This window comes from Schistocerca gregaria, chromosome 2 (assembly GCF_023897955.1).
Source record: "Schistocerca gregaria isolate iqSchGreg1 chromosome 2, iqSchGreg1.2, whole genome shotgun sequence".
NCBI classification, from domain to species: Eukaryota; Metazoa; Arthropoda; class Insecta; order Orthoptera; family Acrididae; genus Schistocerca; species Schistocerca gregaria.
This window is the reverse complement of record NC_064921.1, coordinates 764,311,962-764,325,683: the sequence shown is the minus strand read 5'-3', so window position 1 is coordinate 764,325,683 and position 13,722 is coordinate 764,311,962.

Genomic DNA, 13,722 nt, shown 5'->3' with positions numbered 1-13,722 from the left:
TTTATGTCCCTTTAGATATTTTGCCCTGATACTTCCCTGTATTACCAGACTGATGATTCCTCGGTGGCTCAAGATTTGTTATGTCAGTCGATCCATTCTTGTAGTCAGGTTACGCCAAAACTCCCCGTGAAACCATGGTCGGTTCGAGAACACTTTTCGATAAGAGTGACTTATCACTTGGCATCCCCCCTCCCCACCTACCCCCCCCCCCCCCCCCCCGTCCCCAGGCCTCACCCACTTTTCCCTAGTACACTTTCACCAATGTTAGTTTTCTGTACTATTTGCGACACGTCCTGTATAGAAGTCTTTACAGTGGTGGCGCCTCTGACGCCACTGTCATCTCGATGCCCCAAGCGGCGACTCATGTCGCGTGAACCATGAATCTTGCCGAGGTGGGATTGTTAGTGTGCATCAACGATACAGGTAGCCGTAACGTAGGTACAACCACACCGGAAGGGTAGCTGCGGAGAGGCCCGACAACCCTCTTCATTCCCAAAGTGAGGCAGAACTGTTTCAGTTGTTGCAGGGCAATAGCCTGGACGACTGACTGATGGGGCCTTGTAACATTAGCCAACAGGGTGTTGCTGTGTTGGTACTACCAACGCAAGGGGAAACTACCATCGTTAATTTTTTGCTGACGGAATGAAGCTCTACTGTATGGTTAATTGATGAGTAGTCTGCCATTCGTATCTCCAGGCATAGCCTACTCAGGAGTATATGGTCATCAGCAAAATCAGAGTGTCTTTCTACGAGTCGGAGCGTGGAATGTCTGTTCCTTAGTCAAGTAGGTAGGTTAGAGAATGTAAAAAGAGAAGCAAATAGGTTGAACTTAGATACAGACGGCGTTAGTGAAGTGCGGTGGCAGAAATAACAGGACTTTTTGTCAAATGAGTGAGGGGTTATCAACACAATATCAGACAGTAGAACTGCAGGAGTACGTCAACAAATGAATAAGAAAATAAGGGTGAGCTGCTATGAAGAGCATAGTGCACGCATTATCGTAGCCAACATAGACACGAAGCCAATACTCACAACAATAACTTAGCTTTATATGCCAGCTAGTTTCGCAGGTGACAAAGAGACTGAAAGAATATGTGATGAGATAAAACAAATTGTTCAGATAGTTACGGGACAGGAAAATTTAATTGTGATCTTTGGCAGTGATTCTATGGCAGGAGAAGGAAGAGAAGGAAAAATAGGAGAGGAAGAACGAGGGGGCAGTATGGGGAGGGCGCAAGGATGTTAGATAAAGTCGCCTGGTAGAACAGAGTTCCATGTTACACCTGATCGGTCAGTCACGCAAGGTTAATGCTGTTTGTAGTTGACGCGGGAGTTGTCGTCCTATGATGTCTCATACGTGCTCGAGTGGAGGCAGATCCGGCGATCGAGCAGGCCAGCGCTGTCAACACTCTGTAGAGCATCTTGGCCTACAACAGCGGTTTGTGGTCGATCGTTATCCTGTTGCAAAACACCCCAGAATGTAGTTCATAAATGGCAATACAATAGTTCGAATCATCAGACTGACGCAGAATTCTCCAGTTAGGGTGGATGGGAACCCTCGACGATGCTCCTGTTGCCATACGAAATCACACCCCAGTGTGCAGGTATAGGGTCAATGTGTCTAGAACGCAGACAGGATGGTTGCAAGACCTCAGCTGGCCTCCTTCTAACCAATTCGCGGCCGTCACTGGCACCAAGACAAAACCAGCTTTCATCAGAAAACACAGAAGACCTCCACTCTGCCCTCCAATGAGCTCTCGTTCGACACCTCTGAAGCCGCTATTGACGGTGGTAAAGGGTAATTGGAATGCAAGCTATAGGGGATCTGCTTGGAGCTTTCCTTGAAGTAAACGGCTTGTTATAGGCCGTTGTGTCACTGCAGTGCTGGCTGCTGCTCATATTGCTGCTACAGATGCACTACAATGCGACACACCCATACGTGGAACACGACGGTCTTCTCTCTCGGTAGTGCCACATGGCCATCAGGACCCGGTCTTCTTGCGACCGTACATTTTCGTGACCACCGCTGCCAGCAGTCATCTACAGTCGCTACACTCTCGTCAAGTTTTTCTGCAATATTGCAGAAGGAACATCCAGCTTCGCATAGCCTAATTACATGACCTCGTTCACACTCAGTAAGGTGTTGATTATGGCGTCTTTGTCGCCTTAAAGGCATTCTTGTCTAACATCAGCTCACAGCGTCCAGTCTCAAAAGTAAATAATGCTCATGACCGTCAGAGTGTGTATTTGAAGGATACCTGACTTGCATCCTCATAGTGGAGCTATTAGAACCACTTTTACGCGACTGGCGCAAAATTTGAATACACATCATCTTTCAGGTGTAGAAACACGCCTACTAACTTTCAGTTATGAAACGTAACTCTTCTTGGTGTTGCAAGTATTTTTTTTTTTCGCCGGTGTGTAATAGTAATTTCGAAACCACATCTTACACTGTAAGACATTTCCAGGAGCAGATGTGTAAAAAACGTTCAAATGTGTGTGAAATCTTATGGGACTTAACTGCTACGGTCATCAGTCCCTAAGCTTATACACTACTTAACCTAAATTATCCTAAGAACAAATACAAACACCGATGCCCCAGGGAGGACTCGAACCTGCGCCGAGAGCAGCCGCACAGTCCATGACTGCAGCGCCTTGGACCGCTCAGCTAATCCCGCGTGGCAGCAGATGTGTACTCTGACCATAAACTGTAGCTTATGAACTGCAGATTAAATTTTTTCACTAATTGGACTCATTATCTCCTGATTAGTTATTAGAACAACTCATTTAACCTTCAGCATTCTTCTGTAGCACCATGTTTCAAAAGCTACTACTTTCTTCTCGTGTGGACTAACTATTGTCCATGTTTCAATTACGCACGAGAATATTTTCTAGACAAATATGTCTAGAGAAGAAATCCTTGGACATTGTGTTAGATGTTAAATTGCTCTTTTCCAGAAATGCAGCATTGCTACTTATAGCCAGACTGCATTTTATATACGATATACTTCGGCTACCCAATAGCAGCCGACCCATAGGGCCGAGCGGTTCTAGGCACTTCAGTATAGAATCGCCCGACCGCTACGTTCGCAGGTTCGAATCCTGGCTAGGGCATGGATGTGTGTGATGTCCTTAGGTTAGTTAGGTTTAATTAGTTCTAAGTTCTAGGGGACTGATGACCTCAGATGTTAAGTCCCATAGTGCTTAGAGCCATTTGGACCATTTATTTGAACCTGTTCCGTATTTCCTTGTTGTAACTACTCATGACGGCAGCTAACGTCCTCCAGGCACCCGCGAAACCTAAACCCAAACCCTTACATCGCATAACCACAGGGTGTAGTGTGATGCATCTCTCCAAATCACTCGGCCACACCGGCCGGCCATACGGAGGACGCTGTGCTACGGTATGGAGACCTTTTTTGTGCTTATCGTGTAGTCCCCTTATTGCGCTTAACAAAACGCTAAATTCGGAAGGACTATAACACATTTCACTGCATTGTGTACTGCATACAGTAGATTAACAGTTCAAGGACAATAAGTGTATCAAAATGTCAGTGCACCCTGTCCTAAAACTGTCTCTGAGACAATGGACTTTAGGCATAACATTCCTCAAATAGACAGGCCTGTCCAGAGTTCTAACCTCAAACCAATGAAACACCTATGGGGTGAATTATAGCCTCGGTTTTGCTCCAGACTCCAGCATCCAACGTCACTAACTACTCTGTTTTTGGCTCTTGAAGAATTCCTCCAGACATACAAACACCTCACTGAAAACGTTCCCAGCATAGTTCAAGTCGTCTTAGCGGAGAAAGACAGTTGGACTCACGCCGCATTATGTCCAGTTTATAGGTCTCCAGATACTTTGATTAGTGTACGTCGCAGAGTCAGAACTGCCTAGCGTGTTCATACATTTCTCGAAAACTAAAACTAATCTTCAGCGAGGTGTGGTTCCAATATATGTATTACTATTATGTAATCTATTTGAAACCTTCCATTGCCTTCGGATCTCTCTCACATACACAAACTTCTTTCATGATTCTTAAATCAAGTGCTGGCGATGTTTAAAAATATTCTGAGTAAAATAAAGCGATTTCCTCGTTCTTTCCTTTCCCCTACTCCATGTTGTTCAGCTACTTTATCTTTATTTCCCTACTACTGAGTTCCAGTCTTCCATCACAACTAAATCTTCATCTCCCTTAACTATCTGAATAATTTCCTTTATTTCGTCACAAATTGTTTCGTCATCTGCGTAACTCGTTGGTTGGTAAACGTATGCTACTATAGTGGACGTTGAGTTTGTGTCTATCTTGGTTACGGAAATGTGTTCGTTATACTGTTCATATTAGATACGCGTATCCCTTATTACTCCTGCATCAGCCCTTCTGATTATGATCTTATAACTCTGACTCTCCTGACGAAAAGTCTTATACTTTTACCTAAGGAACTTCACCACTCTCAGCTATATCTAACTTCAATCTATTTGCTTTTTCCTTTTGTCGGCAGCCGTCTTAGGATCCCCAGCCCGGAAATCAGAATGGGGGCTATTTTACTATTTTACCAACAGAATATTTTGCCCCAGATTCATCTATCATTTAGTAATACACACAACAACAAAAGTTTTGCATCACCTCAGTTCCTAGAGTTCCGGAACCTGTACAGAAAATTGTTATAGAGATCAACATAAACATCATTTCCGCTCTTTTTATTGCTCATGAAAACCACACATTGCATGTTGTACCCCCATACAGCGAGACCTTCAGAGGTGGTGGTCCAGACTGCTGTAGACAGCAGTACCTCTAATACCCAGTAGCACGTCCTCTTGTAATGATGCATGCCTGTATTCGTCATGGAATACTATCCACAAGTTCATCAAGGTACTATTGGTCCAGATTGTCCCGCTCCTCAACGGCGATTCGTCGTAGAGTGGTTGGTGGGTCACGTTGTCCATAAACAGCTCTTTTCTACCTATACCAGGCATGTTCGATAGCGTTCATGTCTGGAGAACATGCTGGCCACTCTGGTCGAGCGATGTAGTTATCCTGAAAGAAGTCAATCAAAAGATGAGCACGATGGGGGCGTGAATTGTCGTCCATGAAGATGAAAGTCTCGCCAATATGCTGGCAATGTGGTTGCACTATCGGTCGGAGGATGGCATTCACGTATCGTACAGCCGTTACGGTGCCTTCCGGCCCCCTCATAATGCCACCCCAAAACATCAGGGAAACTTCACCTTGTTGAACTAGCTGGACAGTGTGTCTAAGGCGTTCAGCCTGACCTGGTTGCCTTCAAACACGTCTCTGACGATTGTCTCGGCGAAGGCATATGCGTCACTCATCGGTGAAGAGAACTTGATGCCAATCCTGAGCAGTCCATTCGGTATGTTGTTGGGCCCATCTGTACCGCGCAGCATGGTGTCGTGGTTGCAAAGATGGACCTCGCCATGGACGTCGAGGGTGAAGTTGCGCATCATGCAGCCTACTGCGCACACTGAGTCGCAACACGACGTCCTGTGGCTGCGCGAAAAGCATTATTCAACATGGTGGCGTTGCTTTCAGGGTTCCTCCCAGCCATAATCCGAAGGCAGCGGTCATCCAGGGCAGTAGTAGACCTTGGGTGGCCTGAGTGAGGCATGTCATCGACAGTTCCAGTCTCTCTGTATCTCCTCCATGTCGTAACAACACCGCTTTGGTTCACTCCGAGACGCCTAGACACTTCCCTTCCTGAGAGCCTTTCCTGGCACAAAGTAACAATGCGGACGCTATCGAACTGCGATATTGACCGTCTGGGCATGGTTCGACTACAGACAACACCTCCCATGTACCTCCTTCCTGGTGGAATGACTGGAACTGATCGGCTGTAGGACCCCCTCTGTCTAATCTTTGGGCGGGTTTAGTGACATCTCTGAACAGTCATAGGGACTGTGTCTGTGATACAATATCCACAGTCAACGTCTATGTTCAGGAGTTCTGGGAACTGAGGTGATGTAAAACTTTTTTTTATGTGTGTGAGGAAAAATAACGTCTATAGTTTCCAGTTGCTTTCAGCTGTAAACAGTATCAGACCAACAGAACCATATTGATTGACACTACAAGGTCAGGTAAGTCAGTCGCCTCTGCAACAAACGAAAATGGTGCAGCCTATCTTCAGAACCCATAAGTTAGCCTGGCCTCTCCACAGATATCTATCAGTTGTTGCTGCACTTGCGGGATGGCTTTGTGTGTTATTGACGCACGCAAGCTACCCCTGCTTCAGTAAGGACCATAGTTCATGAAGATTTAAAGGAAGACATTCATAGGACATTAATAGGAATAATCGGAATATACAGCACTCCTAGGTTTTAGTGTATAAGAAAGAAATTAATTCTTTATTTAAATATATAACTTCCCCCACAATGACGTGTTGTTAAGCAGATGTTTTTAGTGGTTACCTATTAGAGATGTATACCTCAGGCCCTTACCATTCCATTTAATCTGTGTGTCGCATACACAATTTACAACAAAAACTGTGAGAAATAGCTTCACTGGTGCAGTCAAACTGCAAAAGAAATGGAGTACATTAAGATGTATTTGTGAAATACAGACTGGAAAGATGTTTGCAACTCTCTTGGTGCTAGTGAAAAAGTTAGTGTATTCTATAATGTAACTCAACACTACACAAACAAATCGTTCCAAGGTTAACAGATATAATCTCGTAAGTTCTACAGGAGTATTAGTCACATACTCAGATCTACTACCACCGCTGCTAAACGTATCAGTTCATTTTCCATAGCAAACATTTGCGACACACTGGTGCTCGAAATACTGGCTGAAATAGCATGGTAAATAGCTCGTGCATGTCGAACAATTATGGTAATTTTTTTAACATTTTCACAATTCCATTTAAATTTTATGCATTAATATACAGTAGAAAATCCAGAATGGAATGTAATTAAATTATGAGGATAGTTGCTACTCACGATATAGCGGAGATGTTGAGTCGCAGATATGCACAACAAAAAGACTGTCACAAAATAAGCTTTCGTCCAACAAAGCCTTTTTCAAAAATAGACGACACACGACAGACAGACAGACAGACACACACACACACACACACACACACACACACACACACACACGCGCAAATGCAACTCACACATGACTGCAGTTCCTGGCAGCTAAATCCACAGTGTATTGGATATCATGCCACTGTGTTACTGTAAATTAAACTTTAAGATATTGTAATGTATTAACAGCCATCAACATTTTTCTTAATCGTATTTTAGCTGCGCAGATTTTATTTCAAAAATCATGTACTGTCGAGGGTTGTACTGTTGTGTTCTGATTGTAGCGCTGTTAATACTTAGTGTGGAAATATCTGACGCAACATTCTGCACCATAGTGAAACAGGTGCGTGGAACACAATTAAAAAGTTGCAAGAAACCGGTTGTTCTAACTTATTTCAGTATTGAAATTTTGCGAAGAAAAACTTTCTTACGGAAGTTAAGGACTTTCCAATACGGGATGCATAGCTGAATCGGTAGTGTTGGAATACGGCAATCCATTGATTGAAGGCTCAGATCTCGTGTTGGTAGTTCTTTCCAATACGGGTTGCATAGCTGAATTGGTGGGGTTGTAGTATGGTAATCGTTTGATCGAGGCCTCAGATCAGGCGATGGTTGTTCTTTTTTTCGTTCAGTTTGAGTACCTACATCTTTTAATGTAAAAATCATCAAATGTATGCTAATTAACACAATCTTGTCAGCGTTTTGTTCAAAAACGCACGTCTTTTGGCTTCTAATTACATTTACACGCAAAATTACAGTTTTCATTGCAAATATAAATTCTTAATTATTGATATTTTATAAAAAATTGTTAATGAAGGTTGTTCAAATTAAGGAAACATAAATTAAATTGTTAGGGCGAAATCGAAAAATCAAGTATTCTTTATTTGGACTACGTGGTCTCACATCTGTGGTATAGTGGAAGTAAAGAGCCAGAATGATACGCCACGTGGAGACATGGACAACAATAACTTTCACGGTACTGAGAACACCATTCAAATGTTGCATTTTTAAGGTGACCGAACCCAACAGAATTGGTCTGGAGCCAAATAAAGGGGTTTGTTGTGAGAAATAACAAGACATGTTAAGCTACAAGACGTACTAGAGCTAATGCACGAAGTTTTTGTCACACGTCACTGCCGATCACTGGCGGGATACAGAACGACACGTCACGATGGAAGAGCAGAAAATGTGGCGCTTGGTTGGCTTCGTGGATTCTGTTGTTGATCGACTCGTTACCAATGTAGTAGATGACAGTACCAGTACTGAAATGTATGTTCCGGATTCAAATATGGAAGAAACTCAGAGATTATCAGACGATTGACTGTAATACCTTTAATGGCTTCAATATTTAACTATACGGTGAAATTCCTGCAATGCGCTTTTGCGTCAAACGTATCTCGCTCAGAAAAATTACATTGTGTTTAAGTTAGAAATTTTCATTACGTTTATTTTTAATTACAGTAGCTAAGATCGAGAGTATGTTATGCTTTCCGTCTGATTCTCTAAGAAGCGTGTGGTAATTTTGGAGTTTCCCGAATATTATTTCATTCTTTGTAACAATTAAATGACAATCGAAGCTATATTGTTTCCCTACTTGTCCCTTTTTATGTCGTAACTGCAACTGTTGCAAGGTAGTTGGAACAGCTGACAGGCCAGTACTGTCCCATTTAAATGCGCCGGTAAAGCTGTTGTACTGTATTATCGCTCAGTCGATGCGCGCATAACGTAAAAAGTGTCATTATCGTACGTGGATGTACTCGAGACGGCTTGGCTTCCGCTGCAAGTGAAACGAAATGCAGTAGGAGTTCATCAAACGCAGAAGCATTCGTGGTGTAATGTCTACATCACAAATTTTGCCGTATGGTGGTGGTGGTGGTGGTTAGTGTTTAACGTCCCGTCGACAACGAGGTCATTAGATACGGAGCGCAAGCTCGGGTTAGGGAAGGGCTGGGAAGGAAATCGGACGTGCCCTTTTCAAAGGAACCATCCCGGCATTTGCCTGAAACGATTTAAAATTTTGCCGTAGTATGAAATAACAGCGTATTTTGGTTTTCTTTTGCTCTCGGAGCAGTTTTCGATCCCTCAATACTGAACGTGATATCATTTCGTATGAGAGGTGCATTCCAACAATTATCGCGTTGTCCTTCTGGGTGCAATTCTTTTTATGGTGATCAGTGTACATTTGAGCCCATTTTCACTACACCTTCTCTTACGAATGTTAAATCTTTGACGTCTCTGCGTAGAGTACGGATATCTATGGACTGAGCATAGAGAACGGTGCGAGTGGTCAGTGTACTGGTATGACAATATTATTTATATTTAGAACTAAGACGTAAACTTTAATCTGCCGCGTATTTACACGGTTTTCATACATTTATTTATTAATATCAATAATGGTGCTGAATTCTTGCTGCTAAAGACGCAGTTAATGAAAGGAGGAAAAGCTACTTTTCATATTTAAGTACCACAAAGGCGTAATTTTACTTACCATGCAAATCAGGGTTGATTAATATCGAAGACACGGTGGAAGGAATGCATAAAACCGTAAAGCTGACATATGTGACTTCATAGCCATATGCCTGAACTTACGAGGCAGTTTCTAGGTAAATTATGTTGTTTCAGAGTGTAGATTCAAATGGTTCTGAGCACTATGGGACTTAACATCTGTGGTCATCAGTCCCCTAGAACTTAGAACTACTTAAACCTAGCTAACCTAAGGACATCAGTCACATCCATGCCCGAGGCAGGATTCGAACCTGCGACCGTAGCGGTCGCGCGGTTCCAAACTGTAGCTCCTAGACCCACTCGGCCACTCCGGCCGGCCGTCCAGAGTGTAGGCCTACTTCCAGTTCAAAATTGTTCAAATGTGTGTGAAATCTTATGGGACTTAACTGCTAAGGTCATCAGTTCCTAAGCCTACACACTACGTAACCTAAATTATAGTAAGGACAAACAGACACACCAATGCCCGAGGGAGGATTCGAACCTCCGCCGGGACCAGCCCCACAGTCCATAACTGCACCGCCCGAGACCGCTCGGCTAATCCAGCGCGGCTACAACTAGTTATTATACTGAATGTATCCACGTTTAGAGCAACTTTCTCTAGAGATAAAATTTTGTGTGACAGTTTGAACCACTATCCCGGATTGTACAGCTCTCCAAACCATCACGCTCAGTTTCGAGTAGGGAACATACAATAGGGAAGTGTAGTACTAGTATCTATGACACGGATAATGACTATCTGCGATTAATATTTTAGTTCGTCTAAGAATGAAGTAAGAATAAACATCTGCAAGTATATACAGGGTATACACGGGAAGAGAAAATTTTCATTTGGTTATTATGAAGCATTTTGGCGGATGTGTAATTTACGGATAACTCTTCTGCACACATTGCCATTACTAAAAAGCCAAACACAAGTGTATTTCTTAAAAACTGCACCACACAAATGCTTCCATCATTGGTGACTCTCATTGGTTCGCAGTCATTCCTTGAGAAGTGGCCTCTGCCTCTTTCCGGATTGCGGCTTTCAGCCGTCGGTGTAGTGGAATCACCGTGAAAAAACTTTGTGCTTGAGATGATCACACAGAAAAAATCACCATCTGAAAGATCAGAGCTCGCCGGCCATGGGACATCACCGAACCGCGAAAGTAATCGACGGCGCCTCAGTGTAACCATTACTGAATGGGCTGTAACTCCATCTTGTTGAAACCATATCACGTTTAGACTGCAATGTCCCTGAAGTTGTGGAACGAAGAAATTCCTAATCATGGTCACATACCGCTTGGACACTCACTGACTCTCACTCACCGGACGGTCGCCGTTGTCTTCAAAAAAATGTGGGCCGTGGTGGGCCTTTTCAAGAATAATCTGTGGGCTTTCGACCGAATGATACAGAAATTTTTGTTTATTAGAAAACCCATTCGGTTGATAGTTAGCATCATCAGATAGTGCAAGATTTCTCAGAAATGTTTCATCTTGGTCATTTCCATCCGGTGAAGTCGTGCAGAAATTAACGCCTGCTCGCTTTGTCTCTCGGCAGTCACTGTTGAGCCACTTGCAATTTCCGAAGATGAATCTATAAATTCCGTTTCACAATCTTCTGAAAAGACGCGCAAGAGTTTTGTAATGTTGTGAAATGGCAACAGATAATTCGCCGTGGGCTTCGCTGCAGATCCGCAAGAACTCGCCCGTATTTTCTAGCGTTCCAACTGTGAGTTCAGGTCCCTTATGCTTCATATTGATTACGGAACGCGTTCTACGCCTTTGTTTTATCCGTCTGGGTATTGTCATTCCGCCTGGAGCACGAAAATAATGATTTATTCAACACTACATTGCGTATTGGATTTCTTCAACGCTCTGCACACGCCAATGTTCCATACGGAGCTGAATAACATACTACGTGAGTCCGATTAGAGACGGTACAGGGAAAAGATTTACATCTTAGTATAGTGGCCAACTGAAAATTTACTATTTCTCATGATCAACCATGTAGAAAGTAAGACTGGAAAAATTTGCTGAATAGCATAGCTTCCAATCTGGTGTTTATCGTTACACTTGCAGTCTGGCGTACTAGGAAGTTATTTTGCAATGCCACTGCAACATAATTTATGAAAACAGATATGCACCAATAGGATAAAGCGATGTACAAAACTTAAAGATAGCAGTAGATATCCCTTCATTTCCAATAATAAAAAATAGCAACTTCTGAGCTGTGCTACTTGTCACAAAAAAGAGAAATAGTGTTGTATCTCTTAAAAGCATTTAGTTAAGTTCATTACAGATGTGGAAAGCAAATTATTAAGATGCCTATGAGACGCATGTACAGAGTACATGATAATTTTGAGCGAGTTTTGCATGTACCAGCTATGTAATTACATTAACTGTAAATACTTTCTGAAGGCCTCTTACAGACAAACCTTACTGGTATGCTGCACCATAATTACGTGATTTTTACCGTGCGAGGTGGCGCAGTGGTTAGCACACTGGACTCACATTCGGGAGAACGACGGTTCAATCCCGTCTCCAGCCATCCTGATTTAGGTTTTCCGTGATTTCCCTAAATCGTTTCAGGCAAATGCCGGGATGGTTCCTTTGAAAGGGCACGGCCGATTTTCTTCCCAATCCTTCCCTAACCCGAGCTTGCGCTCCGTCTCTAATGACCTCGTTGTCGACGGGACGTTAAACACTAACACCCACCACCACCACCACCACCACGTGATTTTTGTAGTAGTCGTATGTTGGATAAGATTAGTTGTGTACATCTAAATGCTCATTCTATGCGTATTCGCTGAGAGCTTTTAGTACTAAGATTTTGTTCACGATTTTTATTATTTTTAAAAAGAAATGTTGACAACGATAAAAGACATTAATGGGTACATGTACTGTGCTGCAGTTATTCATGTTTCATTCTACAAGATCTTCTTGGACCATACAAGCTCTTCATGGACTACCACATATATTATTTTCACTTCACTATAATTTGCGGAGGACTCCTTCTTGATCTACAGATGCCCCGCCTCCATCTTAGTTGGTTTTTTGTTCTGAATACCGATTTCATCTGATATGCAAATACCGATTATCTTTGCTTATATCTAAATCAAAACCGATCCGCTCAAATTAGACTGGTGTAATTGTCGCACCAAATTGCGAGAACCCTGCAGCAAAGGTAACCGACACATTCCTATCATCATAATCTTGAATTAGTGAGAGTCAGATCCTCGGTGATGAGGAGAGATTATCCTTTAGATGATACTTAAATACCATAGTTGACCGACCAGTATAACAATCGTGACGTTAATTCAAGCCCACTGAATATATTTATTTCAAGTGAATATTATGTTCTAACAAAAAGTCCTTTACTCTCTACTATTCATGACCCTTAGCGAGAAGTTTACTGGGTTCAATGAACTGTAATGAAGGGTATCCTGAGTTCGCAAACTCTTTATTTAGAAAAAGGGGCGAGAGGTGAAACGGAGACTAAATACACAGGTGGAAAAAACTAGCATCAAAGATGTTTACTGCACAGTTCCAACTCATTACTTGCCACGCTGATTTACATAGCTGGGCGATGTTCTCACAGCATTAGCAGAGAAATATAGCGTCCACGCCTGTAGTCAGAAAGAGGAAACCGTTTCATTGAAATATATCCAGTGTTATAATCTGTCATAAATATTAATGCATATATAATGACCTCGCTTTGACGCAATGAGCTTTGTGGTAGACACACATGCAAGAAGTGAATTATGATGCATAAAGCAGAAACGAGTACAAATAAGCCATTGTAATGCTTTACACGTGAAAGCACATGTCTTTAATTAAGCAACATCCTCGTTGGACACCGATTGGGTATGATGATTTATCAATTTGATTGCTTTCGTTACTCAGTCATTGTCTGGAAGAGGTGTTATTTTCAGGTCAATATGAAGTATCGTGTTTAGTCTTTTGATCTATGTCACATGAATATTGACAGAGATTCGGTCGCAAGATGTTCGTTCTTATTTACTGTCAGGTTTGAACAACCGATTCTGTTTCCATCCACTGTATTTACATGAGGCTCACAAACCGATTCCCCAATATACCTGCTTTTCGTGATGTAGACACTTTCCAGTCTGTATCCAGAAAATATGATTCCAGCTATGGAATTCTCTCGTCTCTTAATGTTTTTAAACGTACGGAAG